Source organism: Elgaria multicarinata, chromosome 9 (genome assembly GCF_023053635.1).
Source record: "Elgaria multicarinata webbii isolate HBS135686 ecotype San Diego chromosome 9, rElgMul1.1.pri, whole genome shotgun sequence".
NCBI classification, from domain to species: domain Eukaryota; kingdom Metazoa; phylum Chordata; class Lepidosauria; order Squamata; family Anguidae; genus Elgaria; species Elgaria multicarinata.
Window position 1 is genome coordinate 76,376,184 of NC_086179.1, and position 26,211 is coordinate 76,402,394.

Sequence of the window (26,211 nt, forward strand, 5' to 3'; positions counted from 1 at the left end):
ATCAATGGATGACCCAATTCAATTCAAATTTGGTATGCTAAAATCTCCCCTAGTATCTACTACTGTGCCAATTTTGGCGTCTTTATCTTTAAAGCCTACACAGATGTAAGCATTTCTTTAAAATCCTGCTCCTACGCCCCAGCAGCGGCTTGGAAAATATGCTCAAAAAGTAAGGACTAAATACGGTGAATCTTTTTGCTTTATTGCACAATTAAGGCATGGGAGTACTTTACAATCAAAGCAGATTATAAGGTGGAAAACTTCTGAGTCCTTTGCATGCAATTCAGCATGCTTGCACAGTATAATGCTGGTGTGATAAAGCTCTCAGTTGCTGCAGCTATTCCCAGAATGGAGGGAACGAATATATTCTCTCCAGAAAAAAAGAAAAGAAAAGACAAAAGAGGTGGCAACCATAATTAAACACTAACATGTTTGGATACACAGGGATTGATTAAGAGCAAAGTACTCAAAGAATGGACAAATCTGCCATTTTTGGTGACTCTCACATCCATTTTTTTAAAAAAAAACAAAATCAAATTCATTTTTTTTCCTTAATAAGGGACAAAACTTTGTGAAATTCGGTAAATTCTAATCAAACCAAACTGAAACAATACTCATCCACCCCTAATGCAGGGTAATATGTGTGTTTGTGTGAGTGCATTTGTGAAAGTATCCTGGGCAACTCACAGCTCAATACTGTCATTGTACAATTGTGGTGTGTGTGTGTGTGTGTGTGTGTGTGTGCAAAACACTACAAGGCAATTTAAAATCTTGAAGAAAAAAGTGTGACACCCTCTCCCCAGCATTTGTTGGTAATAACCACAATTCACAACCCAATTACAATTTAAGCTGAGTTCACACCTTGCTATACTCATGTTTGAAATGCCCATTTTGAACTTTCTTTGCATTCGTTTCAAAGAGCTCTGAGAAGGTAAGCCATATGCAAAAGGAACCAGAACAAAGTGAGACCAGTCAGTGTACAAATGTCAATTGCTAACTGGTTCGACACCAGCTCAGAGCTGTTAGAATATATGCTTGATGGAGAATTCTCATTGACTTTAATGGCTTTTAATGAGCTGTTTTATTCATTGAAATTCTTTTAAAGTACTGTACACCAGTTCCTATCATCTATCTCAACTGTATTTTGCTCAGCTCACTTTCTGCTGTAATCCAATAAGTAGAAAAGGAAGAGATGATTAGATTTCCTTGTTTTTAAACTTATTATTGGGGGCATAATAACTTTTATTTTTGTTTCAAAATGTACATTTAGATAGTCATTTCATAGCTATCAGCAATGTACTGTTCTATGAGTTGCAGATAGAATACATACCAATAATGCAATTTACATTCCAAAATTAATGTTCTATATAAATGCCTATTCACAGAGCATTCTGTATTTGCTTTTGCTCATGAATATTGTTAGTCCCCTTTCATGCCATATCAGGATAAATTGTCAACGAGACCTGGTGTATTTTGTGATCACAGCGTGGCTTCTGAAATCACTGCACCAGGATCACAGTTTTCATTGATTTGGAATGCCTCCAAATGAGGCTTTGATTGTGCCATTGCTTAGCCTCATTTATGGAATTTTAGGGGGGTGGTCCAGACATCATGGTCTGGAAACTCATAATCCTCCTGTGCTTCTTCCATCTTTTTTCTTTCCACAGGAAGTCCATTAAGGAGAAAAACACGGAATTGCTGCATGATATTGTTTGACTGGTAGCAGTAAGAGCCCTCCATCTGGAAGCTCTTATCTTTACAGTTCTCAAATGCTCTTATCTTTACAGTTCTCTAAAGCAAATTCTGAAAATGCAGATCAAATCTATGAACCAGCTTCTAGGCAATTGTCAAACTCAGTAGCTTGCTTAGGCAGCATTATTAAGTTAGACCTGTGCTATCATACTTGTGTAAGCTTTGCCTGATCCATCATGCAAAATATCTCTAGGTGTTGATGTGGTTCAGTCCTGAAAGGGAACTCCTGGTCCATCCATTTGTTTTTCAAAGAAGTTGCTACAGGTGAAGTTGAAGTCAGATTGAAACATTTTGTTGACTGAGTCTTTGGGACAACCCAAATGTGGTAGTCGCAATGCGTTTTACCACTGAGGCAAAATGGCCACTTCAGTTGGCCACCCAATATCAGGTGGCAAATTTGGGATTTCTTTTAGGGTGGGGTGGGGTGGACAACATGTTTTATGAAGAGATAAAGGCAGGGCCACTTACTGAGGTGGCAGCCACAATTATTCCTCTTTCTTTCTTTCTTTCTTTCTTTCTTTCTTTCTTTCTTTCTTTCTTTCTTTTCTTTTCTTTCACTGCCACAAAGGCAGTGTTGTTGTTTTTAAACTGTCACAAGCAGGAAGCAGTAGCAGCTGGACCAGAGCAGCAGCAGGCACCTTTTGCTATTGTCTTAAAATAAAGAGGAGAAAAAAGAAAGACGAAGCATAACCATTGCCTCTGTAAGTTCTCCCTCTCCCCAAAGTTTTTGGGTACCAACACCATTTTGGGAGAGCCAGTGATTTCATGGGGATTCAGTACAGCCCTAGTTAATGATGCCAGCAAATTTCATAATTAGCAAGCTTGTTGATGAAAAAGTATAAAATGCACACCTTTGTATTGAGCCTGGATTGATGTTGTAGGAGGTCACTATTAAGTTTGGAATTGATTGTAAGCTTCACAGCATGCACAGTAAAGTACTACACAGATGCCCTCCTAAATTTTCAGTAGTCCTACCACCTGCATCCTGAAAAACATTCTTGAAACAGTTTCCTTAGCGGCTTCCCTCATTGTCTTTAAGAACATAAGAAGTGCCTTGATGCTGGATCAGACCAAAGGTCCATCTAGTCCAGCACACTGTTCACACAGTGGCCAACCAGCCATCAGTCAGGGATGAACAAGCCGGACATGGTGGAACAGCACCCTCCCAACCATGTTCCCTCTTACTGCCTCATATATTGGAGATAGCAGACAACCATCAGGGCTAGTAGCCATTGATAGTTTTTGCTTCCAGTAGCTATTGATAGCCTTTGCTTCTGCTGGAGCTCGGAGGAGGAGGAGGAGAAGGAGGAGAAGGAGGAGAAGGAGAACTCTGCAGGGTCAATATTCCTGCCAGTGATTGGCGATGGCAAGTAAACATCACATGATAGCATCATGCAGAAAGGCCACATGAAAGCAATCAATCAAAAAGGGGGCATAAGATGGTGATGCATGACATCATGCTTGCATTACACATTTCCAAACTACAGCTCCCAAGACGCACCATGATATTTCACATGTGCAAAAATGTGTATACACGAAAGAAGATTTTGTATTAAAGGAGAACTGTCAGGTGAGTTCACGTGGACGAATTTGTTATTTTCTGAATGAATATTGAATTCACTCAGAGTACATTTTCCCACAACTAGTGGGACATAGAAATAGGATGTGTGATGCCTATGGGTGTGTGGCCAGACTTGGCTGCTCCACTGCCTTTTCACTAAGTCAGGGACCTTTTCCAATGGTGCTGAGCATGATTTGTTGCTAAGAAGATGACTAGATGAGACAGCCATGCAGCCATGACATCATCATCATCATCATCATCATCATCATCAAAACATGTACATAGAAATATACAAAAGCTAAAAATATAATTAAATGTAGTTCAATATTAAAACACGTAAAACATTTAGAATACAAAACTAAATATTTTAAATGTTTTAATATTTAACTACATTTATTTATATTTTTAACTTTTGTATATTTCTATATGTTTTAATAAGAATAAGAATAATGTTGTTGTCATGGCTGCGTGGCTGACTCATCAACAAATAACAATTTTAGAAAAGTCCAGTGCATGAACAGAGGTCCGGGCTATTCGCCAAAGGCCTGCCGGAACAAAAAAGCTTTTGCCTGCTTGCTTGCCTCAGGAAGCACACCAAAGAGGGAGCCAGGCCATAGCTAGACTTAAGGTTTATCCCTGGATCGTCCAGGGGTCAAACCTGTTCATCTAGGTGACACACAGAGGATCCAGTGCTCAGGCAGGGGCGAACCCTGGATGATCCCAGGATAAACCTTAGGTCTAGCTGTGGCCTTAGTCTCACTTCCCTAGGAAGGGAGTTCCAGAGCCCTGGAACAGCCACCGAGAAGGCCCACATGGTTGTTGTTTGCTTGTTTGCTCAGGAGGATGAATAGAGGAGCTCAGGGGGAGTAGCTGGGATGCTCCATCCCCAATATCTTCTGCCTGATGTGGCCAGTAACAACATACTATAGGTAATCTCCATCAGTATTCTTTACAAATGGTTTTTAAAAAACTTGAGAAAGAACTACAGTTTCTTGCCCACACACACAAAAACCATCCTATGTTTTCATAGTAGAAAGACCCTCTGCGTTTAATTTCAAGAGAGGTGGAACACCTAGCTATGTGTGCAAAAATGCATTGGCTGCTGGTAACAGAAAGGAATTTAATAGACATTATTGGAATCTGAAACTATAGAAGACTCATTGCCCAAAACTAGATCTGGTAGGCATACTTAAATGTTTAGTGTGACATGCAAAATGTGACTCATGCCATCTGCTGTAGGCAAAGATCAGCCCTTAGTATCAGCTTTACTGTTAGCAGTAGTAGTAAAGTAGTAAACCTTCAAGGATCAGGCTTACAGATTATTAGATTCTATGCTCTGAAAGAATTCAAAGACAGCTTCTGCCTAAATGAGATTAATGACCCTGTTCAGATGACACACTAAGCCACAGTGGTTAAGCATTTTGAGCTAAACATTATGGCTTAGTGTGTTGCGTGAACCATTTCTAACCACAGTGGCTACATAACCATGTTTTAAGCACGCCCACTAACCATTTGCTGCAAAAGGGTTAGCGGTCTAATCATGGCTTAGCGTGTCATCTAAACAGGCCCTATACTGTTTATATAATGTTGGGAGTCAACAGATGGATATCAAGCCAGGGAAAGAGCACACGTGGAACGATTAATGTAGGTCTAATAAGCACACTAAGGGCCCATCCATTTTTCATTGCTGCATAAGCACTGGAGTGCAGACAAATTTCTTGTAAGTCACTCCCCATTAGCACAAGCATTTCCTGACATACAAAATCTTGCCCTCTGAAAGAACGAAAGAAAGAAAGAAAGAAAGAAAGAAAGAAATTCGTTAGTTTGCATGTGCTGACAATAAGGCAGGAACAAACATAATACAACTGCTGTAATAGAGTCATGGTAACCAATAAGAGACCCAAAAGCAATTTATTTTTAAACAGAGATTAGAAAGAAATGTTATCATAACACAACTTTGAAGGAGGGGGAAGGTTTTAAGCACTGAACTTTTAAATCTCGTGAGTCAGTAAGGTATTTGGGGGGAAATGTGTGTTGAATCATTTCAAATTATAGAAGAATTTATAATCATAATAACAACTCTATATACCCAAGGATATTAAAGCACATTATGAGCTTTAATTAATTAGGTCTCTGTTGCAACACCTCTGTGAGGTAACTCTAATTATCCCCATTTTACACATGAGTAAACAAAATAATTGCATATTTCGAAGAACGGTTAGTCTTTATTGTTTTTTCCAGGCAGTTGTCAAAAGTCCTATTTGCGACACAGCGGGGGGTGGGGGAGCTCAGAAATATCCATTAATACTTACATACATTCCAAAAAGTTGCACACACAAACACACACACAATTCACGTCTACACATATACATACATACATGTCCAAATATATACATACTGGCCTGGTTCAGACAACACGCTAAACCATGCTGCTTAACCACAAAATGGTTAAGGGAACCCTTAACCATTTTGTGGTTAAGCAGCATGGTTTAGCGTGTTGTCTGAACCAGGCCACTGTGGAACTGTGGCTGAAATCCCCAAAAAGTTACAATGTAATCATGGTGGCATTCTGATTAAAGAAGGCAGACCACCAACTGGTGTTATAAAGCCACCACACTATCAATCTACCATAATAATCCAGAGTAGTACATGATGTTATGAGCACATACACAATAGGAACTAGAAATATGAACAGAGTCAATAACTCAAGCACATGATCTCCTCAACAGACTATAATCAAGTCATTAAATATACAGCATGCATATATGTAACATATATATTTTCAAGGAAGTAAGCATTTGTAAAGGATCCATGATTTTACCCATTTTACAGATGAAATAAGGTTAATGCAAGTAAATGGTTAAATACTGAGACAGGAAGATAATAATGATTAGGTCGCCTAGACCCACCCTGAATTAAATTAATGGAACATAAATTGGTTGCAACTAACTTGTCCTTAGAGATTTCCCCAGGAATTAAATTTAGAGGAGGAAGCTGAGGTCCAATGGATGAGACTCTTTACTCTGGGTGGATGTGGATTCCAGCTATATGGTGTCATTGAATTTTTTTTAAAGAACGTTTTACAGTTACAACCATTCCATTCCATTAGATTCAACTTTACTCGGGGATTAAAGTAGCGATATTTACTTCCTTGTTTTCTTGTTATAATTTTGTACACTGCTGTCAATGAAATTTTCAAATGCATTGCATTCATTTTCACTTGCTTTTCATGCATTGATGAATGAAGCTGAGGTATACTTTACGGTGGATTCCTGCACTGAGTGGGGGGGTTGGACTCAATGGCCTTATAGGCCCCTTCCAACTCTACTATTCTATGATTCTATGATGATGAATTATTAAGTTTCTTTGTATTCTGTTTTCTCAAAGCTGCTCACAAAGACGAGAAAAATACCAACGTAACAATGTAAGAAAGGCATATAAATTCAGAAGAATTCTAAATCCATTTTAAACATTTCATCGTAACCTTTATATCCAAATTAGCCAGCAAACAAAAAGACAACATTCCAACAATTAAAGTGCCTACAGATTTCAAAAAATACTTCCTTCCATTAATGAGAATAATTATCACACAAAAAATCCACAGTTAGCTGTCTAACAAACCTTTCACTAACTAACCCATGTCATTAAAATATCAGCAGTAGAAAATACATCAATATCAAAATGTTATAATTTAAACCAATTACATTCATCAACATCTATCAACGCACGAGTATCACAATAAGTCAGCAGAGAGTGCAGGTGCATTAAAATCAATTTTAGAAGCAGCAGCAAAAAAATGCCTTACTTCCACACCCGGTGCAGCCTGGGTGTGGGGGTGCTATTGTGGGTGGGTGGGGGAAAACGAGGTGGAGAGGCATGCCATTTGCTTCATCCCCATGGCACCTACTGCAGAGGGTTGGGGGAATCCGAACCTATAAATGGGCTCTCACCCCTCCCCTCCTCCTCCTCCTCCTCCTCTTGAAGTGCGGCTCCCTCCCTCCCTCTCTGTAGGCAGTGTGGGCTTGATGGTTGTCCTTTAGGGAGGCTGAATAGAAATTTTTTGCTCATAATCTTTCATTGGTTATGATTTTTTTTCGCCTACTTCACACTGTAAGACAGGCGGGGAGAAATAATTAGGTTGATTTGGCATTGTTAACAATTTGGTCACATTTGATGATAAGGTGGTATGTGCGGGTATCTGGAGCGGGTTAGGGTCGGTGAGCATTCAGAGGCACTGTTGTGGTGATCGGTAATGCCCGAGGCTTCTCAGCTGCGAGCCCTGCGGTCCAGCTGGTGGTGATAAGGGTTACCTTTGAGGCCAACCTTTCCAACCAACTCATAGCCCCATGGCACGAGGAGCGGTTGACATGGAAGGCCTCCCTATCCCAAAAGGGGAAGCCTGGGAGACGATGAACATTGTGGTGCCACTCTCAGGCCGTGAATGTCTTGCCTGATAAAACCACAGCATGAGGCTGGATTAGAGAAGTTGCCCGCTTAGGTTGACCCTTTCTGCAGATCTATTAATAAATGTAGCCCTGTTTAAATCCCAATCTTGTGTCTGCCTCGTTATTTCCCACACTCCACATTCCCCACAAACATGCTCATTTCTCCAATCCTACCAACCACCCATACAGTCAAGAGAGTGAAACAGTGGCTGGGTTCTCATCTCTCACTTGGCCCACCTCATCCCATAGATCTCACCTAGGACATTCTTCATTGTGGACTTCTCATGCTCTCCCCAGGAGGCTCAGAAACTCACACCATCCATTCCTAACCTAACGAGCACCAAATGGATTGGCACCCTCTATTAGGGGTATGATCCGCTTCTCCTCGGACAGGAGAAGCAACAACGAATTGGCCTGATCCGCCTTGCCCTGAGGCGGAGGAGAAGCAAGTCGGGGGGCTGGAGGAGCATGGTGAAGAGAAGTGACCATAGGCGGAGCGCTCCTCTTTTCGCGGAGCGATCCGCCTGCCATTTTGGATTTTTTCGCCCATAGGATTGCATTGCGGAAAAGATTAGCGGATAACTTTTTTGTTTTTAAAGCTAACTTTCTGGAACTTCGTGTGCTTAGAGAGTCATGACTGGGGGTCATTTTGAGCCTACTCTCAGTACTCTGCATGGTGTGGTTTGCTTGCTATAATTTTTTAAAAAATAGGGTAAAAAAGTGGGAGAGGTACCTTTTCAAAGTGCTGAGAGGCAGATTCAACTCCCAATCATGATCACCTGATGAAGCATCCTTCAAACCCAAAGATGGAGGTGGGGGGATAGGCAAAACAGGATACTTAATAACTTGGGATTCTGGGAACTTCTCTTTCTTAGTCTGAACGGACTTTTCCCAGTGTTTTTTTAAACAGTACCCCCACCAAATGCACAAACACAACCTGAAATCATATACTAAGCAAATAAATAACAGATAGGAAACACAGCACTGCTATCCACCCTAACCTTGGTGAACGACTGAATAGATGTGGTGCAAGGGGATGAGGTCTCCTAGGGCATGTGGACGTGCCCAGTGCACTCCTTGGAGGATCATCAGAGCCCTCCAAAGAGTAACCAGTGGAGGGAGACTGGAGTGGAGAAGCTAATGCCTGTCATGAGTTGAAGTGACAGGTAGCTTCTTAAAGACTGGTACTTACTTAGGGACAGTCAGATTGGCATAATTCCCCCTCCCCCTGGGCACGTCCACTTTCCTCTTACTGGTAAAAGTCAGACATAGCATTTTTTAAAAAAATCTTCTTGTTGTTTATTCAGCAACACTGCTGCTTTTAATTCCACCCCTCCTTTATTTATTTATTTATTTATTTATTCCATTTTATATTATTATTTATACACCCCATAGCCCAAGCTCTCCTGGCTTTTCCTCTTCAGTGAAATCAGGCAGGCTTTCATTGTGATTCAACTCCTTGTTGTTGTTGTTGTTGTTGTTGTTGTTGTTGTTGTTGTTGCTATTAATATTTAGTACTGCTATTATTAATGTTATTATTTTGTTGTTGTTTAATAATGGCTGTGATCACACAATGCAGTCAATCAACTCTGAAGCAAGGATCACAAAAGAAAAGGCATCTCTCTGTGCTGCTCCCGCCTCGCAGGGTTGGTTTGCAATGCATTACTGCTGGCTTTGAAACAAACAATCCTTGGCTCACTGCTTTGTGCCCCCAGAAAAGTCTGCTGCCTGCCTACCTTCCCTCTCTCCTCCCCCTGGGAGCTGTACTACATGATGGGCTTTGTGGTTCAACCCCACAAGCCTCCAGCATGCTTGCTCCTCTGCCTGTCCTCCTCTGTGCCCACCTCGCAGGAATGGTTTGTGTGTGTGTTGCTTTGACTCAGGGGACAAGTCCTTCCTGCGCTCACTTAGACTTTTTGAAGTTCCAAATAATTTTTTCAAGTGTGGAAGAAGATTCATATTTAGGGTTATCTGCTCCCTAATTCATGGTTTCTCATTTTTTCACTCTTAACTTTGATTCATCCCAAACTTTGCTAGTTTTCCCAGAATGTATATTGGTTTGTCCCAAACACAGTGATATTTTTTTTGCTGGGTGGGTGGGTGGGAATTGGCATAATTATTTGTATGCATTTCTCCTAACACATAATTTTTGTATTACGGTTTGCCTAATATACACATTTTTACGATGCATTTTTAATATCACTTTCACTAATCTACACATTTGTTTTTAAACTGGAGAACTCCACTGCAAAATTCAGAGAAGTGCAATTTTCGAAGGATAACTATTTTTAGTTTGCATATTGGTTCAAAATGGCAAAATTAGGTAAGTTAACATTAAGATACAACCCAAAGGAATTTCTCCCCCATCCTTGCTTTTTTGGAGTAGAAGCCACTGCGAGTGAAGGAGGTGAGAAAATAAAGAGATGACACAGCACAGTGTGGTGTAGTGGCTAAAGTGTTGGACTGGGAGTTGGGATATCTGAGTTCTAGTCCTCACTTAGCCATGGGAACCAACTGGGTGACTTTTGGGTCAACCACTGACTCTCAGCCCAGCCTTCTTCACAGTGTTGATGTGAGGATAAAATAGAGAGGAGGAGGAGGATGTGCACCACTTTGGTTTCCTTGACGGAAAAAAAGGTGGGATATAAATGCAATAAATAAATAAATAAATAAATAAATAAACAAACAAACTGTATGAATTGAAAATTGGGCCACATTTATTAAATTTCATCTGCAAAGGGGGCGGCTACTCTACTATGCTGACATTAGCCAGTCAATTTAATCGGACAAAACATTCCTTGCCTGATGGATGGAGATTATAGAATCGTCACTGCTCAGTATTTCCCACATCTCCTGCCACATCCCCCTGGGCCACGAAATACCGGGTGTGTGAGGGGAGATGCCCCCACAGACAAGCTTATCCTCCCACCTCAGCTGTGAAACCCTTAGCAGGAGGCCGTCAGGTATCACACGTCACCACCAACGATGCCTCAAAATGATCACCATCCCTATCCAGACACACATAGCCTGCCTGAACCAGCCACCACTGTACTGACTCTGAAGCCATAGCTGTGTGCTTCTTTAGCTATAGCTAGATGGAGTGAAATCCCGGGGCGATCCCTGGGATCATCCCTGGGTGTCCACATGATGCACAGGGGATCACAGGAGCAGGGAGGGCTGATCCCTCCCTTGCCCCAGGATCTCACCCTCCCCTTCGAGCCCACTTTTTCCATGGTCTTGGGATGATCCCGAGACCATGGAACATGTGTGCAGTCATCACGGTTTGTCCCGGTTCCTCGCAGTTCCTCGTGAGGAGCCGGGACCCGCGCACAGGGCACAGAGCTCCTCAGGAGCTCTGTGCCCATTGGGGGTGGGTTAAGGGGAGTGGGGAATTATTATTATTTTAAAAAAGACTTACCTTCGGTGCATGAGTGCTCATGTGCTCCTTCTTCTTTAAAACCAAAAAAATATGGTGGCCACAATGTCGTGCACCACGTGTAGACCAGTGTGACAATCTCTCAATCATGGAATTGTGAGATCATCGGGGTACAACCCCCTGGTCTAGCTGAGGCATTTCTGGTTGTATCAGCCATCTCAAGCTCTTGTTGTAGGGCCAGTGCACCTTCTTTGTATACGTTGAATGCTGAAATCTAGGGCTGCAGAGGGGAATCCCTGCAGGTAGGAATTGTGGTCCCTTTTTGTTCTTTGATTCTATGAACCTCTTATATTGTATCTGAGTAACTCACTGAGAGCTTACTCACTAGTCTTAGAGCACAATACTACGCATGTTAAGACAGAAATGAGTCCTACAACTCTCAGCATGGCTGGGTGATGCTGGGAGATGTATTGCTTATTAGCATCTAAACCAGTGGAGGCTGGTGGCTCTGATTTCAGTGGGGCTGTGAATCCACCATGGGTTTCAGACAGAACCAGACAGAACTCTAAGGGAGCTATCTAAGGTGCTGAACCCATATTGGGGATAAGGTTCAGTGCATTGGAAAGTTCCTTTACAGTTCTAGCTGATTCTGACTGAAACGCAGAATGGTTTTACAGCCCCACTGAAATCGGAGCCATCAGCCTCCACTGGTCTAAACATGCATAGAATTGTGCCCTTAAGGTATGACAAGTAACTGATAAACAACAAAAAAAGGATATGCTTGGAATATAATATTTACAATCTGGGATGTTTACAGCCACTTCATCTATATTAATTGGCACAGCATCACCACTCCAGATGGCCCTTCGCAAACATAGAACATTACCTCAATAGGTATATTCAGATTGTGCGTTAGAGAGTTGCCACTAACTTATTTTACTGGTTCACTGTTAAGGAAAAAATTTGTGCTCATGAGTAGGGTTCAAGGAAATATTATAAGAAGCTTTAAATAAAATGCCACACAAACAATAATAGGCATTGGGTGTTGTTGTTTTTTACAGGAATCCAAATGCTTGTGTGTTTTCAGAGCCATTACTAAATTCAGCTTTGGTTGGCTGGTTGGTTGGTTGGTTGGTTGGTTGGTTGAAACGAAGAGTGCAGAAACGTAGGCCTCCCTGCAGTCACAATTTGGCCCTGTGAGGTTTCCCAGATGGCCATGCTGCTTTATCCCAACCACCAATCACCGGATGGTTTCCCAGTTTTTGTGTAGTTTTCACAAAGGTTGAAATACCTCTCCTAATATTTTGTTACTGGCAGTAATTGCTTTAAGCTAAAAAGATGCTGGTATTGGGGGTATTTTGGTCCTGCCGCTTTTCCGTTGGTCCAATCCTTTTTGCCTTAGGCTCCACCCATCATTGTAAAATGGCCACTGAAAACTTCTCTGAAATGGAATCCAGCCCTCAGGCAAAAGCTGTTCAACCCCCCCTGGTTTGAACAATGAATATAGAGTCACATTTAGTTGTACAAGTAGCCTTCAACACAGTAGGAGCAACTGAAGAAATGGTAATGCAGTGTGATGGGTTAGGTATAACAGAAGAGAATGAGGAATGGAAGGCAAAGGAGATCATTCTTATAGGCAAGGATAAAAGCAGTTCACAATGGCAGTTTCTACACCTGCCTTTTGCCCCGGGATCATCCCTGTGCCTGCAAATGCCACACAGGGGATCCCAGGAGCAGGCAGGGAGGATCCCTCCATTTTCCTGGGATAATCCTTGGATGTAGAAAGGGCCAATGATTGTCTGAAGGACAGCGAGACAGAAGTGGACTTTTCTCTGAGTCCTTTGCACAGCATTTTGTGTTAAGATGACAGTGCTGTGCAGAACCCACAGAAGCCATGAGATTATTTTGGATATTGGTGCCCTGCGGGGAAGCTTTTGACTTCCAGAACTGGATACTGAGACAAGGAAGCAACACAGGGGGATGGATGGATAACTTCCAGAGATGCATGTTGTTGACAAAGCCAAAATTCTATTGATGTGGAACTCGGAACTCTTTCAGACATCTTGAGAAATGTTGACAAGAGGATGCATGAGATCTTTGTCCTTAGGTTTTTGTATTTTTTGGTACTTCTGCTGTAGGGTCTCAGGGGGAAACTTGCACTGGGGAGATCCAAAGACTATATGTATGCAAACACTGTATACATCCCCCCAAATATATATGTTTAGGGATGGGGGAAAATTAATTCAATTTGCATTTTCATGTGAACTTACTAATTTCACACTTTTGAACTGCTATGTGAACCAACACTCAGTTATCCTTTGAAATTTGCACATCTCCAAATTTTGCGATGGGGTTCTTGAATAATAATAAAAAACATATGAAAATGTATGTATTGGGAAAACAATATTCTAAATTAAGAAAATTGCCTTAGAATGTTCATATTAGCTAAATATTCATACAAACATGAATGTACTAGGAAAAAATGTGCATATGCATTTTCATGCAGAGTTTGAAAAACATGTAAAGTTCATGCTGATCCTAAGAGTGGTAAAATGAGAAATGGAGAGAAACTGAAATCGACGAAATTGTCAATCCCTATGTTTCCCTTCAGTCATTCCTGTGGAAACAAAACAGAGAAATACACAGTGCTCATGTATCGGCTTTTCATCCCTTCACACAATGTTTGAACCTGCCCTAAGTATTTCTCTTTGTAGTTATCTTTCAGAGCAGGAGAAGACCAAACCAAATGGAAAATGTCTCATTCTCTTGCAGTGGGAAAAAGGTGATAGTAAAAGTTGAGGCTGGATCTGAAGTGCTCACCTTTATTTATTGATTGCATTTCTATACCGCCCAATAGCTGACGCTCTCTTTTTATTGAAAAGAGAATTGTGAGTCATGGATACAACAGCTGCAGATCAGTGAACCCAGTTTGACTCCTACAGTATAGTATGCTGGCACCTACAATATATGTATAGACAGTTGCTTGGTGTTGAAAATTCATCATCACAAATTATTCTGGCTTGGTTCTGAACAGAAGTCATGTTAAATCAAGGCTACACACACACACACACACACACACACACACACACACACACACTCTCCCAGACAGACAGCTCCTATTGCTACCAATCAAAAGGCCTTGACCAGCTATACCATCTTTCCCTGCGTTATGTTGTTTTTAATGTTAAGAAAAAAGATGGAAGAAGTAATTGGAAAACACAGGATGGTTACAAAGGGAAGACAATGGTATCTGGAGATATAGGGCATCTTTACATTAAGGGAAAATCACATTGCTTACCTAGGGCATTTGGACTTCTTGTTTTTTGGTGTTGTTAGCATAACCACCTCCATTTTCTAAAGGAAGCTGTATAGTATCCATTATACACCAGGCGAAATGTCAAGTACCGAGGGCGTCTTCAAGGGTGTCTTCTGCGTAACTGTCTTATCTATCCAAAACAAGAGCCCTGGCTCCAGTGCTCTGCTGTGTCGAAGTTAACTTCTGTAACTTACTCTCAGGCCAAAGGTATTGTTTACAGAACTGTTTAGCATAATTAGCTATGCCCCAGTGTTATGTTCTGATTGGTTTATGCTGCAACAGGGCCCTGCCCCTTGCAAGCTCAAATACTGTACTGTATTCCCTATGTCTTTTGTCTGATTGCTCTCTTTGAAGAGACCAGGCCTTGATTACTAATCAATAAAGCACTTTTGAACCCTCTGTCGCTGGAATGGGTGAAAAGAACATTGATCTAACAGTGTGATTGTTATGGGCTTCATTATATGGATGGGGAGAGGTGACCATGTGGTTTGAATTGAATACTTCCCTTCTAAGTGTGCTCTGTTCACTTCCATTGAGACAGCACTATCTAGTAGTATAAGATCCCGCTTTTTTCAAATATTACCACTTTGAAAATGGTTCATTTCATGATGGAACTTTCAGTGGATGCCACAAGAGATGTCCTGGTCATTCACAGTGTCATTTAGAAGACCCACAAACTTTCATGAATGGCCAATCATGAGCAGGCAATAAATCACTTGTTTAGAGGAACCCATAGCCACTGCAGTAAAATCCAGTGTTTGAGGCAGGGCAATTTCACATTTAAAGCCTCATCTGGAAGCCTCCATAGAGAAACTACATGTTGCACTCATAATCTTTTTAAAAAGAATTATCCTAGTGCAAGCATGCACAGCCCTGATTTGGATCAAAACCACTGTGCTTTGGGAGAGGAGGATTCAAACTTTCCCCGACACCATTTCCCCACCAAAATTCCTCTTCCATCCATGGGGTTGTTAAACAAAAGAGAGAGAAAAGGTCTCCATTGGAAGGGGAAATTGGGGAAGAGGGTTCTATTGAGCACTCTGTTCATCTTATTCCATGTGGTGATGAGGAATTGACTAGGACCATATTTTCTTCCTTTAAAACAACAACAACAACAACAACAACAACAATGTGCACTTTTGTTGACATAGGAATCCATTCAAACAGCTTTAGTGTTTTATACAGTCATATTTTTAACTGGGGTTTGCAAAAATTTATTTTTAGTGTTGCCGTGCTATATGGCATTTGGGTTGCCAAGACAGATGGGTATTGTGCAGCTTTTTTTTTTAAAAAAAAAATGTTTGTTTCTCACAGAGCATAAAAATATGTTCTTATATGTGATTGCTACCTTAAATATTGTGAAGGTGTGGAACTAGTAGTACAATATAGAATGTTATGTGAACAGAATGGCATTTGTGAAAATTTTGAATCCTCTCAGCCCCAACCAAGAGCAAATAATTCAGTCAGAGTAAGCGACTTGCAAAGCTGTTCCACTGGAATTTTAGTGTGCAACTTCCTTTGACAGGTCAATCATAGTAAAATAAATAAATACATGACAGAAAGCTTAAGGAAAGCTACAGAACAATCTTGCCAGAAGCAAGCAATTATCATTCCCCCTGTGAATCATGGGAGTCACTACATGTATCAGAACAGTCGCCCACACTGTTTGAAAGCACAGGTGGGCAGAAACAATGGGAACAATTATATTATGGATTCATCTGAAATAGAGTTAACAGAATTAAGGAACAGAGAAATTCTGTTGGAATTCCTGGCTGCCCAGTGGCTTCTTTCTGATATGATTCCACTAGGTGCAGTTAATATTTATTTGGCAAGTTTAAAATGGTCAGCAGTCTATGTGTTTTTTTAAAATCCCATAATATACTGGTGGAAAGCTACTAGAACATGGACCACATGGATAACATCAAAGAGGGCATTCCATAATGAGGATGCCATTACCGAAAAAGCCTTGTTCTGTGCCCCGGTACAACAAACTCTAGTAAACAATGAACGAGGACACATTGTTATGGTATGGGAAAGAATATGTGTATGAAACAGTGCTGTGCTGAAAATTTTAACATTCCATTTTTGGCATTTCATGTGGGGTGGGGGGGAAAAACTTGGGTGAATGGGTCTGGGAGAGGTGAGAATTTAGGAGAATTTTTTCCTTGTGGAGAGGGTCAGGGGTTCTACATACCTTTTTAAATGTAGCCAGTAGTTGAAGGGTCTTCTTCCTTTTTTTTTTAAACACCCCTGGCATTTTTAGGAGCCCAAGACTTTTTCCTGAATGCTTATTGGAAAGGCTGAGGTTACTGAATACTTATTGGAGAGGGTGATGCATTCACTAAGAACTGATGGGCAATTCCAAATGCTGAGGGAAGGGGTGCTTTTTTGAAAAACTAAAAAAAAAGTAGGAAGAAGGACACTCAACAATTGGCTACACTTAAAAAGGGGAATGTGGAAACCCTGCCCCCCTCCCCAAGGAGAATATTCTCTGAATTTCCCCCCACCCTGCGAAAGAGGCATTAAAACAATGCCTCTTTCACAGGGAGCGAGAAAGTTCCTAAAAATAGGGGACAGGATTTGGCCCAGCAGTACTATGAAAGCCATTCCAGAGGTATATCTAAGGGTATCTAGTGCTTCAAGGTGACAACTAATACATTAAATAGGGACTCAGAACTAATAGGAAGCCAACATGCTAGAATTGCTATAAGCCTGATTAACTCCTTGCACCATGCCACATTTTTGCAGCTGGACTCTCAGGGCAGAGCAGCCGTGCTGGTATGATACACAGTTGCATGCAACATAGCATCACTATCAAAGAGGGGGATCACTTGGATATTTAAGCTTCCTCTGCGCCTTGGCACACTTGCTATTGGGCTAGCACTTCACCCTCCTCCCAATTGCTGCATCATGGCCAAGTAGGACTTTTTTTAAATTGAGTATCTACATTGGCTGGGGTTACTCTTTCCTCCTGCTTACTCTACACTGAACAACATGGGTGCTAATTAGCTGTTAGTAGAGCGGTGCAGTCAAATAGGTAGACATTGGTAAAAATGGTGAGCAGTGCAGGTAGGGGACCTAAAGGTCAGTAATAGGTGAGCACCTGGGGGCACCTTTATGGCAAAATGTCACATATTCCTAGGTGGGGCCTGCCACCTAGGCTTATGTGAGGGCAGGGGAAGTACCCCATTTTGGCTCCGAGTGGTCAAGACTTAGGAAGGCACTTCTCAACACCTGAAGAACTGGGCAAAGATCAGGGACAGACATTGGGCTATTTCTGTGCTCGGACCACCCTTGTTAATTAACCTACCAATGCCCTTACTTGCTTGCAGATCTCTAGTCCCACTCAAACGTATGCTTCTTGCCTTGTCAGTTCTGGGTGCGTGGTCATAACATGCTTCTTATGACCCAGCTATCCAAGAACCGGTCCATGGAATTCTTCACTAGCTGATATTATTTTACCACCTTTGGCGGGATGCACTCATAATATCAAGGGCCACACTATGCTGGGAACTGTGGGCCACCATGTAGGTTGTGGCCCATAGCTTACTATCCTTGTGGTCATCTAGAATTGGCAGAGCAGGAGTGGTTGGTGTGGCAACATATAGCATTAAGGCATGCAGCATTATGTCAACTATTGACAAGAGAAAATTCAAGAGGTTGGAATGTTATTGTGAGCCTTCAGCATGGCTAAAATGCCACGTCAATGGGATGACCAGGCAGTTTGGGTAAGCAGTGCAGGTATGTAGTGCCACTAACCACTACTGACTTACTAATATGATGTTCAGCAGACTTCCTCAGGTTTGCATTGTTTCGGCCTGCCTTTTCAGTGAAGAGTGAGTCTGAGCACAAATGAAGCCAAAGACATGTAAGTGAGGGTTTTATGAAAGAAAGAGGAGCCCAAAAGCTGTGCAGGATTCTTGTCTTTAAACATCTGTGCTGTATGGTACAGCTGCTCCGGAAGCTGGAGCTGTTGCCTGGAGATGCCCCTTTCCAGCATGTAACTCCTCTGCTGAGGGAACTGCACTGGCTGCCTATTCGCTACTGGGCCAGGTTTAAGGATCTTGTACTTGTGTACAAAGCCCTAAACAACTTGGGACCAGGATTCCTGAGAGAGCGCCTTCTCCCCTACCAACCTGCCCAGTCACCGAGGTCATCTGAGGGCATGCCCCTGGTGGTTCCACATAGACCCATCCTCCAACTGGAATCCACCAGGGGAAAAGCCTTCAGTGTGGTGGCCCCCTGCTATGAAATTCCCTGCCTCTGGAGGTCAGGCAGGCACCAACTTTGTATTCCTTTCGGTGCCTCCTGAAAATATCATTGTTCCAGGAAGCCTTTCCTTAATGACCACATAATCACAGTTCACCTTTCATTTTGCTTCTTTTAAAAATCTATTTTAAGATGTTTTATTCTGTTTTTCTTGTATTTTATCTTGTACACCGCTCCAGAATTTTGAATGGGGAGCAGTATATAAATATTGTAAATAAAATAAATCCATAAATTGTGACAAAATGTCACAACAACAATACAGGACTCTATTACAAAGGAGGCCGCATTGATGTCTTTTTAAACTTTTAATGGTAAGAGGCTCTCATTTCTTTTCCAAGTATGCCCCCTGTATGAACAATATCATTTTGCATAAGTACAAAGAACATGTTAGTTAATGTGTCTTTCATTACACTATGTAGTTTCTAAACAGAATGTTTCCTGTGAAATAAATTAGTATAACGAAGGAACATTTTAGCAAAACTGAAGTTGAATGTGAATGCTTGCCAAGTTGCAGTGTGTGTGTGTGTGTGTGTGTGTGTGTGACTTAGAAGTTGTGATTGGATTTTCTTTTCTTTCTTTTTGGGGTAAATGAAACAAATAGATTTTCTAGTTCCCTATATCTACTTTCTTCTGAAACTAAGCATTCCACAAAGCAAGTGGCTTTAAAGCAAAAAGAAAAAAAGGGAGTGGTATATTTAGTGAAATTAGCATTCCACTACAAACTTCCACAACATGCATATAACAATACTTGATTTAGCTGGGAGATATCTGGGCAGGATCTACACTACTGCTTTAAAGCGCTTTATAACAGTTTTGACAACTGGCCATATACACACTCCATATACAGTTGTCAAAACTGTTATAAAGTGCTTTAAAGCAGTACTGTAGATCCGGCCCTGTTCTTTCATTTTTCCGTTTTTACAGCATCTTAAAGTAAGCTACAATTTATTTTGATTTACAAACAAACAAAATATGTATATGGCTGTAATGTATGCATTTCTATTGAATATAGTTCCATCTAGTGGCTGAAAGAATTAACTGTGTCAGTTGCTTAGGTGATGAAATCAAAGAAGGGCATGATGGGAACACATCCTTGTATTTAAAAGAGCCAGTAAAAAAAAAAACAGATTTAAGGTTAATTTACTTGATGATGCAGCTTTATCTCATCTTGGCATAAGGTTATAGCTGAAATGAAAACATTGTCAATAGTTTTCTTCCGAATTGTCAAGAGTAGAATTTTGATGGTGCATATACCCTTGTGGCAGATATATTCAGGATAATGAGTTGTATTTAATAGTACCCAGGGTAACAGGCATTCTCCGTCCCCCTGCAGTCCCTTTTATGCCCCCCATACTCTGGAGTGTTGGGGTATGGGGGAGGGAAGAGAGGTCCCATTTCATGAGCAGAAGTCTGTTCCTGTGACATTGGATGTAGCCCAATATTCAGTAGTGTAGATTGATGAAGTACCCATGATACTTCTTAGGCTTGTGTCACCAACTGTATACTAGCAGCTTATCCAGTCACCATGGTGACTATAATGCAGAATGAAGCCAACACCATCTACTGACAACTTGGATTTCTTCAGCTTGATGGGCTCCTGCCTGAAAAAAAAAGCCTTCAAACTAACTATCACTCTCAATCTTAATCTACTTTTTAGCCACCAAGGAGTACACATCCTGTCATCAATTATGCCTGGAAAACTCTCCCTGTTTTCAAGAGAACTTGTCCATGAGTAACCAGGAATGGGACTGTAGGCTGAGTAATTGGATAGCTAAATTGGAACCGGCACTGTCCTCGACTATAGGATATTGCTCCCCTATGTCGCTAATAACTAGGGGTGTGCACGGACCCCCCGCTCCGCTTCACTTCCAGATCCGCAATTTGTGGATCGGGCCGCTTCGTCCCGCCCCCGCTCCGCCCATGTCCGCTCCGCTCCGCTCGGAGCTCCGGATCTGGATCAGAGCTCCGTTTCCCCCCCCCATAGGCTTGTATTGAAAGCTAAAAAAGTATACAACTTTTTTTCTGTGAAAGTTAGAAACCTCAAGTTTGGCACCATGACACCTCATGGAGGTATACACATGCACGCCAAGACTCAAGGCAATCCCATCATCCCCTGATTTTTGGGGAATTTATGAAAATCGGGCACCCCATTCACACCCCTTTCCATAGCTCCGTCAATTTGCACGTTAGAAACCTCAAACTCGCCACCATGACAGCTTATCCAGGGATACACATGCACGCCCAGACTCAAGGCAGTCCCATCATCCCCTGTTTTTTGGTGGGGCTTAAACCTGCAGACATCTCAATGGGGCCATTTCAAAGGAAATCCCAACATGCCATGAATTGGGGAATATGAATCTTCTTCCACATTTGAAAAATGGATTTGGAACTTCCAAAACTCCAAGTGAGCGCAGGAAGGACTTCTCCCCTGAGTCAAAGCCACACACACACAACATCCCTGCGAGGCGGGCAGGGGAGGAGAGAGGGAAGGCAGGCAGGCAGGCAGCAGACATTTCTGGGGGCATAAGGAAGTGAGCCAAGGATAATCCAGTAATGCATATAAAATGGAATAAATAAATAAATAAACAAAGGAGGGGTGGAATTAAAAGCAGCAGTGTTGCTGAATAAACAACAAGAATAACTTTTTTAAAAAGGCTATATCTGTCTTTTACCAGCAATAGGGGGACGTGCCCAGGGGAGGGGGAAGCAGCAGCTGCCAATTTGACTGGTCAACCAGTCTTTTAAGAAGCAACGCTGTCAGTTCAACTCATGAAAGCCATTGCTCCACCATGAGAGCTCTGAAAAGTGGAGCTCTCACTTCAACTCATGATAGGCATTGCTTCACAGGGTTACTCTCTTTGGAAGGCTCTAATGGCCTTCCAAGTACAGGAGAGAGTGGGGGCACGTCCACATGGGATGCCCTAGGGGAGCTCATCCCCTTGCACCACATCTTTTCAGTTGTTCCCCAAAGTTAGGGTGGGTAGCAGTGCTGTGTTTCTATCTCTTATTATTGGCTTAGTATATGATTTCACAGGTTGTGTTTGTGCATTTGGTGGGGCTACTGTTTTAAAAAAACACTGGGAAAAGTCCGTTCAGACTAAGAAAGAGAAGTTCCCAGAATCCCAAGTTACCCGTTTTGCCTATCCCCTCCTCCAACTTTGGGATCATGTGATCATGACCGGGAGTTGACTCTGCCCCTCAGCCCTTCGGAAAAGGTATTTTCCCGCTGGTTTTTTAAAAAATTCTAGTGCGCGACCCGCACCACTCAGAGAGCTGAGAGTAGTCTCAAAATGACCCCCATCCACGACTCTCCAAGCACAAGAATTTTCAGAAAGATAGCTTCAAAAACAACACAGTTATCCCCCTTTCTTTTCCGCAATGCAATCCTATGGGCGAAATGTTTCAAGATGGCGATAGAAGCGGAACGCGGAAACCGGAGCGCTCCGAAAATGGGTGCTTCTCTTCGCCTTGCTTCTAGGGGTCCACGGTCCGCTTCTACTCCGCCTCTGGGCAAGGCGGAGCAGGCCAATTCGCTCCTGCTTCTGCGCTTCTAATCGGAGCGGAGCACATGCCTACTAATAACCCTTCCATTGTCTTCCCATCCCACTCTGATCCTGATCTTTTCAACAGACCTAAGCATTTTAGAATTTGACATAGTGCTAAAATGGCAAAGATGACGATCAAACAAAGGAAGCTGGCAATTTTGTGATCTGTCTTGGCTGCCCACTGTGGCCAGGTGTTTGCAGAAAGAGGAACAGAATAGCGGTGGGCTGATCTAGCACATCAGCACCATAGATGTTTTCAATTTCATTGTGTTTACTTCTTTGGCAATATAATTACTCATTCTACTGTGCTTTTTTCTGCCTGTAGCAGATAGCCATAATTTTCTCTCCTTGAGCTTACTTGGCTCTTCTACTTTTCTTTTGTCTTCTGTTATCTCATTCCCTTTCTTCACCCCCCCAACCCCCACCACCATTTCTTTTCCAATCAGCTCCTCTCCAAACTCATTGATCTTGGAACAATGTGGGTGAGCTACTCTACAACCATCATTTCCCTCTGAATAGAGGAAAACAAAGTGGAGCTTGGAAGGATGCTGGAGGAAGCTGTTAATTTTGAATGTGAGAACCATTTCCCAAAGTTAAGTCTGTTATCTCAGTATAATAGAGGAAATGTAGGGTCTGTAAGGAGGGAATCACTCACTCAATGTATTTGCAGGGTGGGGGAGAGCCATGAGTACTCATGGACTAGGCAAGAAGCTTAGAACTTCTGAGTATGAACCAGAAAGAGTAAAACTCCAAATTGATTTTAGGAATTCTATATACATTTTACACTTGTTTGTATTGTTAATTCAGGTTTCTCTATCAGCCATATGAACATAACACTAGTATAAGCCTTACAGCCAACAATTTGGAAATACCAAATACACTGTGTGGCACTAGTCCACATAGGATGGCTATGTTGTGCCCTCCTTTACACCCATGACCAAGTGGGGACTAGAACCCAGGTCTCCTGACTCCCAGTCCAACACTCTAACCACTGCACCACCCTGGAATATGGATTAGATCCTATGTGTCATGGAATATGTGTGGGCCTATGGCCCATTTTGCATATGATATTTCCAGATTTCTGACTGAGTAAACAGCTGACATTGCTTTAGAAAACAAAGGATGTTATTCAGTGCTTCGGCAAGTATATATATGTATGCATATAAATAAAAGGAAAATAGTAATCAGGAGTTTCATTGAATCTGGCCTCAGCAATTTATCATAAATGCCAAAAACTATCCACATCACAGTGCATCACATGTCAACAAGGAAGGGAATATGGAATGGCAAGGAGTTAAAATAATGCCGGGCTTATTTTACCACAGATATATTGGGCTGGGAACAGGAATTGGCCCTTGGTTTGCTAAAATATGCTGCTCTTATTTTCAGACTACAGCAGCCCATTACAGATATTGTAATAATATGTTCATGTTTGTGTAGTATTATAAGCACTATGAAAGGTGGGTTAAAAAACACACCCTCTAACAGCTACAACCACCACCAGTGCAGTGTAGTGGTTAGAGTGTTGGACTGGGACTTGGGAGATCCAGGTTCCAGGCTTACGCAGGAATGAAAGTGCTGGGTTACTTCTGGCCAGGCACATGGTTGTTGTAAAGATAATGTGGGGAGGAGGACTATATGAGCTGTTTTGGGTTTCTTGTGAGAGGAAAAAGGGTGGGATATGAATGTATTAATATAACAATAGCAGCAGCAGCATTACCAAGCTTTCCTCATGATTTATCTGCAGTCCAGAAAGGAGATTACCATTTAAGGGGGAGAGGGCTATTGAAGAATGTGAAGTAGAACTGTCCACACACATTGAAGAACTGAATAGATTTCAGTTGAGCTGATCCAGCTCAGAAGCCCTTGAACAGGATTGATCAAAATTCCTGAAGCGGTTAGACCTGAAGAGTGCAATTTTGCTCTCTGTATGAAGATGCTCCTCAACTGATGGATGTGGAGTGCATCAGGCCACTGTATGAGAACTTGAGGCCCTCCATTTCTTTTATTGGGGCATGCAGCAGCTCTGGCCTGTGTGCTCATGTACTAGGACTAAGCACTGTAACCTTGAGGCCCATTTCGCTTACTGTTTTGAGGAAAAGTCAGGAAACTGGGCATTATTTGAGCTAGATGGATTCTGACTCATCTCTTTTTCCTTCTGGCCTTCAGCTCCATAACTGTGGATCATGTGTGAGAATTTCATTTGCAATTCAATTTTAATGACAATTTATTATTTATTTTATTTATTATTGCATTTATATCCCGCCTTTTTTCCTGCAAGGAACCCAAGGTGGTGTACATTATCCTCCTCCTCTCCACTTTATCCTCACAACAACAGCCCTGTGAAGTGGGTTAGACTGAGAGTCTGTGATTGGCCCAAAGTCACCCAGTGAGTTTCCATGGCTGAGTGGGGACTAGAACCCGGATCTCCCGACTCCCAGTCCAACACTTTGGCCACTACGCCACACTGGCTCTCCAAAATTTACCAAAAATCTTCCTTCTAGTGCCCATCCCCCTTTTCTTCTCTTCCTCCCCACCACTGCTGCAGCCTTGCCATCCTCTTCCTCTTCATGACACTGCCACCAACTGCTGCTTCCCCTCCCCCTCCTCTTCCTTCTCCTCTTTTCTTCCATCCCACAACCATGCTCCTCCTTCTCTTCCCTCCCTTCCCCTCCTGCCAATCTCCCTCTCTTCCCTCTCCTACTCAATCCCTTGCTTTGATGGTTCCTTCCTCAAAGCGAACAAGGCATTCTAAGTGAGGAAGCCCTGGAGATTGCCTGAACTGTGGCAAGACAGGCAACATTCAAGGCTACCTCAAGCAAAAATCCATGCTCACTTGAAGCGAGGCATTGGGTTGGATGAGCTCTCTGGAGAGCTGCAGGCTGCCTAATTTTCTTCTACTGCAGCATTTGTTGCAGCAGGGAAGCAGCCAGCTGGGCTTATCAGAGAGGCTAGGAAGATCCAGAGCTCTGCCGCTATCGCCTTCAGTTGCCCCCAAAATTTAGCACCTAAAGCCATGGCCTAGTTTGCCCCCTGGGCCCGATCTACACCAAGCAGGTGTGGAAAAAACCAAACATGTAAACAACATGGTGAGCTAAAAGTGGGAGATTGGAAAGACAAATATTTAGGTATGCTTTAGCCGCTGCTGGTGAACCAGTTATAATCAACATTGTTTACACAGAAGAAAAGGAACCATAATCTAATTTGACATACAGTCCTCTCTCTCTCTCTCTCTCCCAGGACTATAATGTGCAATAATAACCACAAATACAGGAATTGATTTAAGAAAAGGTAGTTTATAAAAGCACACGGTAGTAATTCAACACACACCCAAATTATTTACTCATTCAAGGACTTAAAACCCCAAAAGTATTTTTCCAGGTCTAAATTATAATCATTATCCCATGCAGGGGTAACTTGAATTACATGTGTGTTTTCTCTAAAGTATATTGGCTATTTCAGACCAACGTGGAAGAACTAAAGTTTTCTTTTAAATAAAATTTCTCCAAAGATGATTATTAAATCAACAAACTATAAATTCTTATCAGCATAATTCAGTAGCAAGGCCTATGGAATAGTTAAGGCTAGATGAGTATTGGTGTTGAATACTGAACATTTCATCTGTCTAATGCTGTTTAGAGCAACCAATACAGGCTAAAAATAACATAGCTTGTAGAGATCAAGAAATGTAATGCTTTTGTCAGACTTTCTTCAGATACACACACACACAAACACATTTTAAATTTGGGGGGAAAACTATTTCTTCTTCATTGCAAATGTTTTACTTGCAATTATATGCCTCCTTTTAATCTAGCCCAGTTCTTAAAGTGTTGGCAGTGACTCCAGGAACCAAGCTAGATGTGATATTAAATGCGTCCTTGCATTTAATGTGCAGGGATTTCTTTTTTTAAAAAAAGAAATAGCAGCTGGAAAATGACAATTATCAG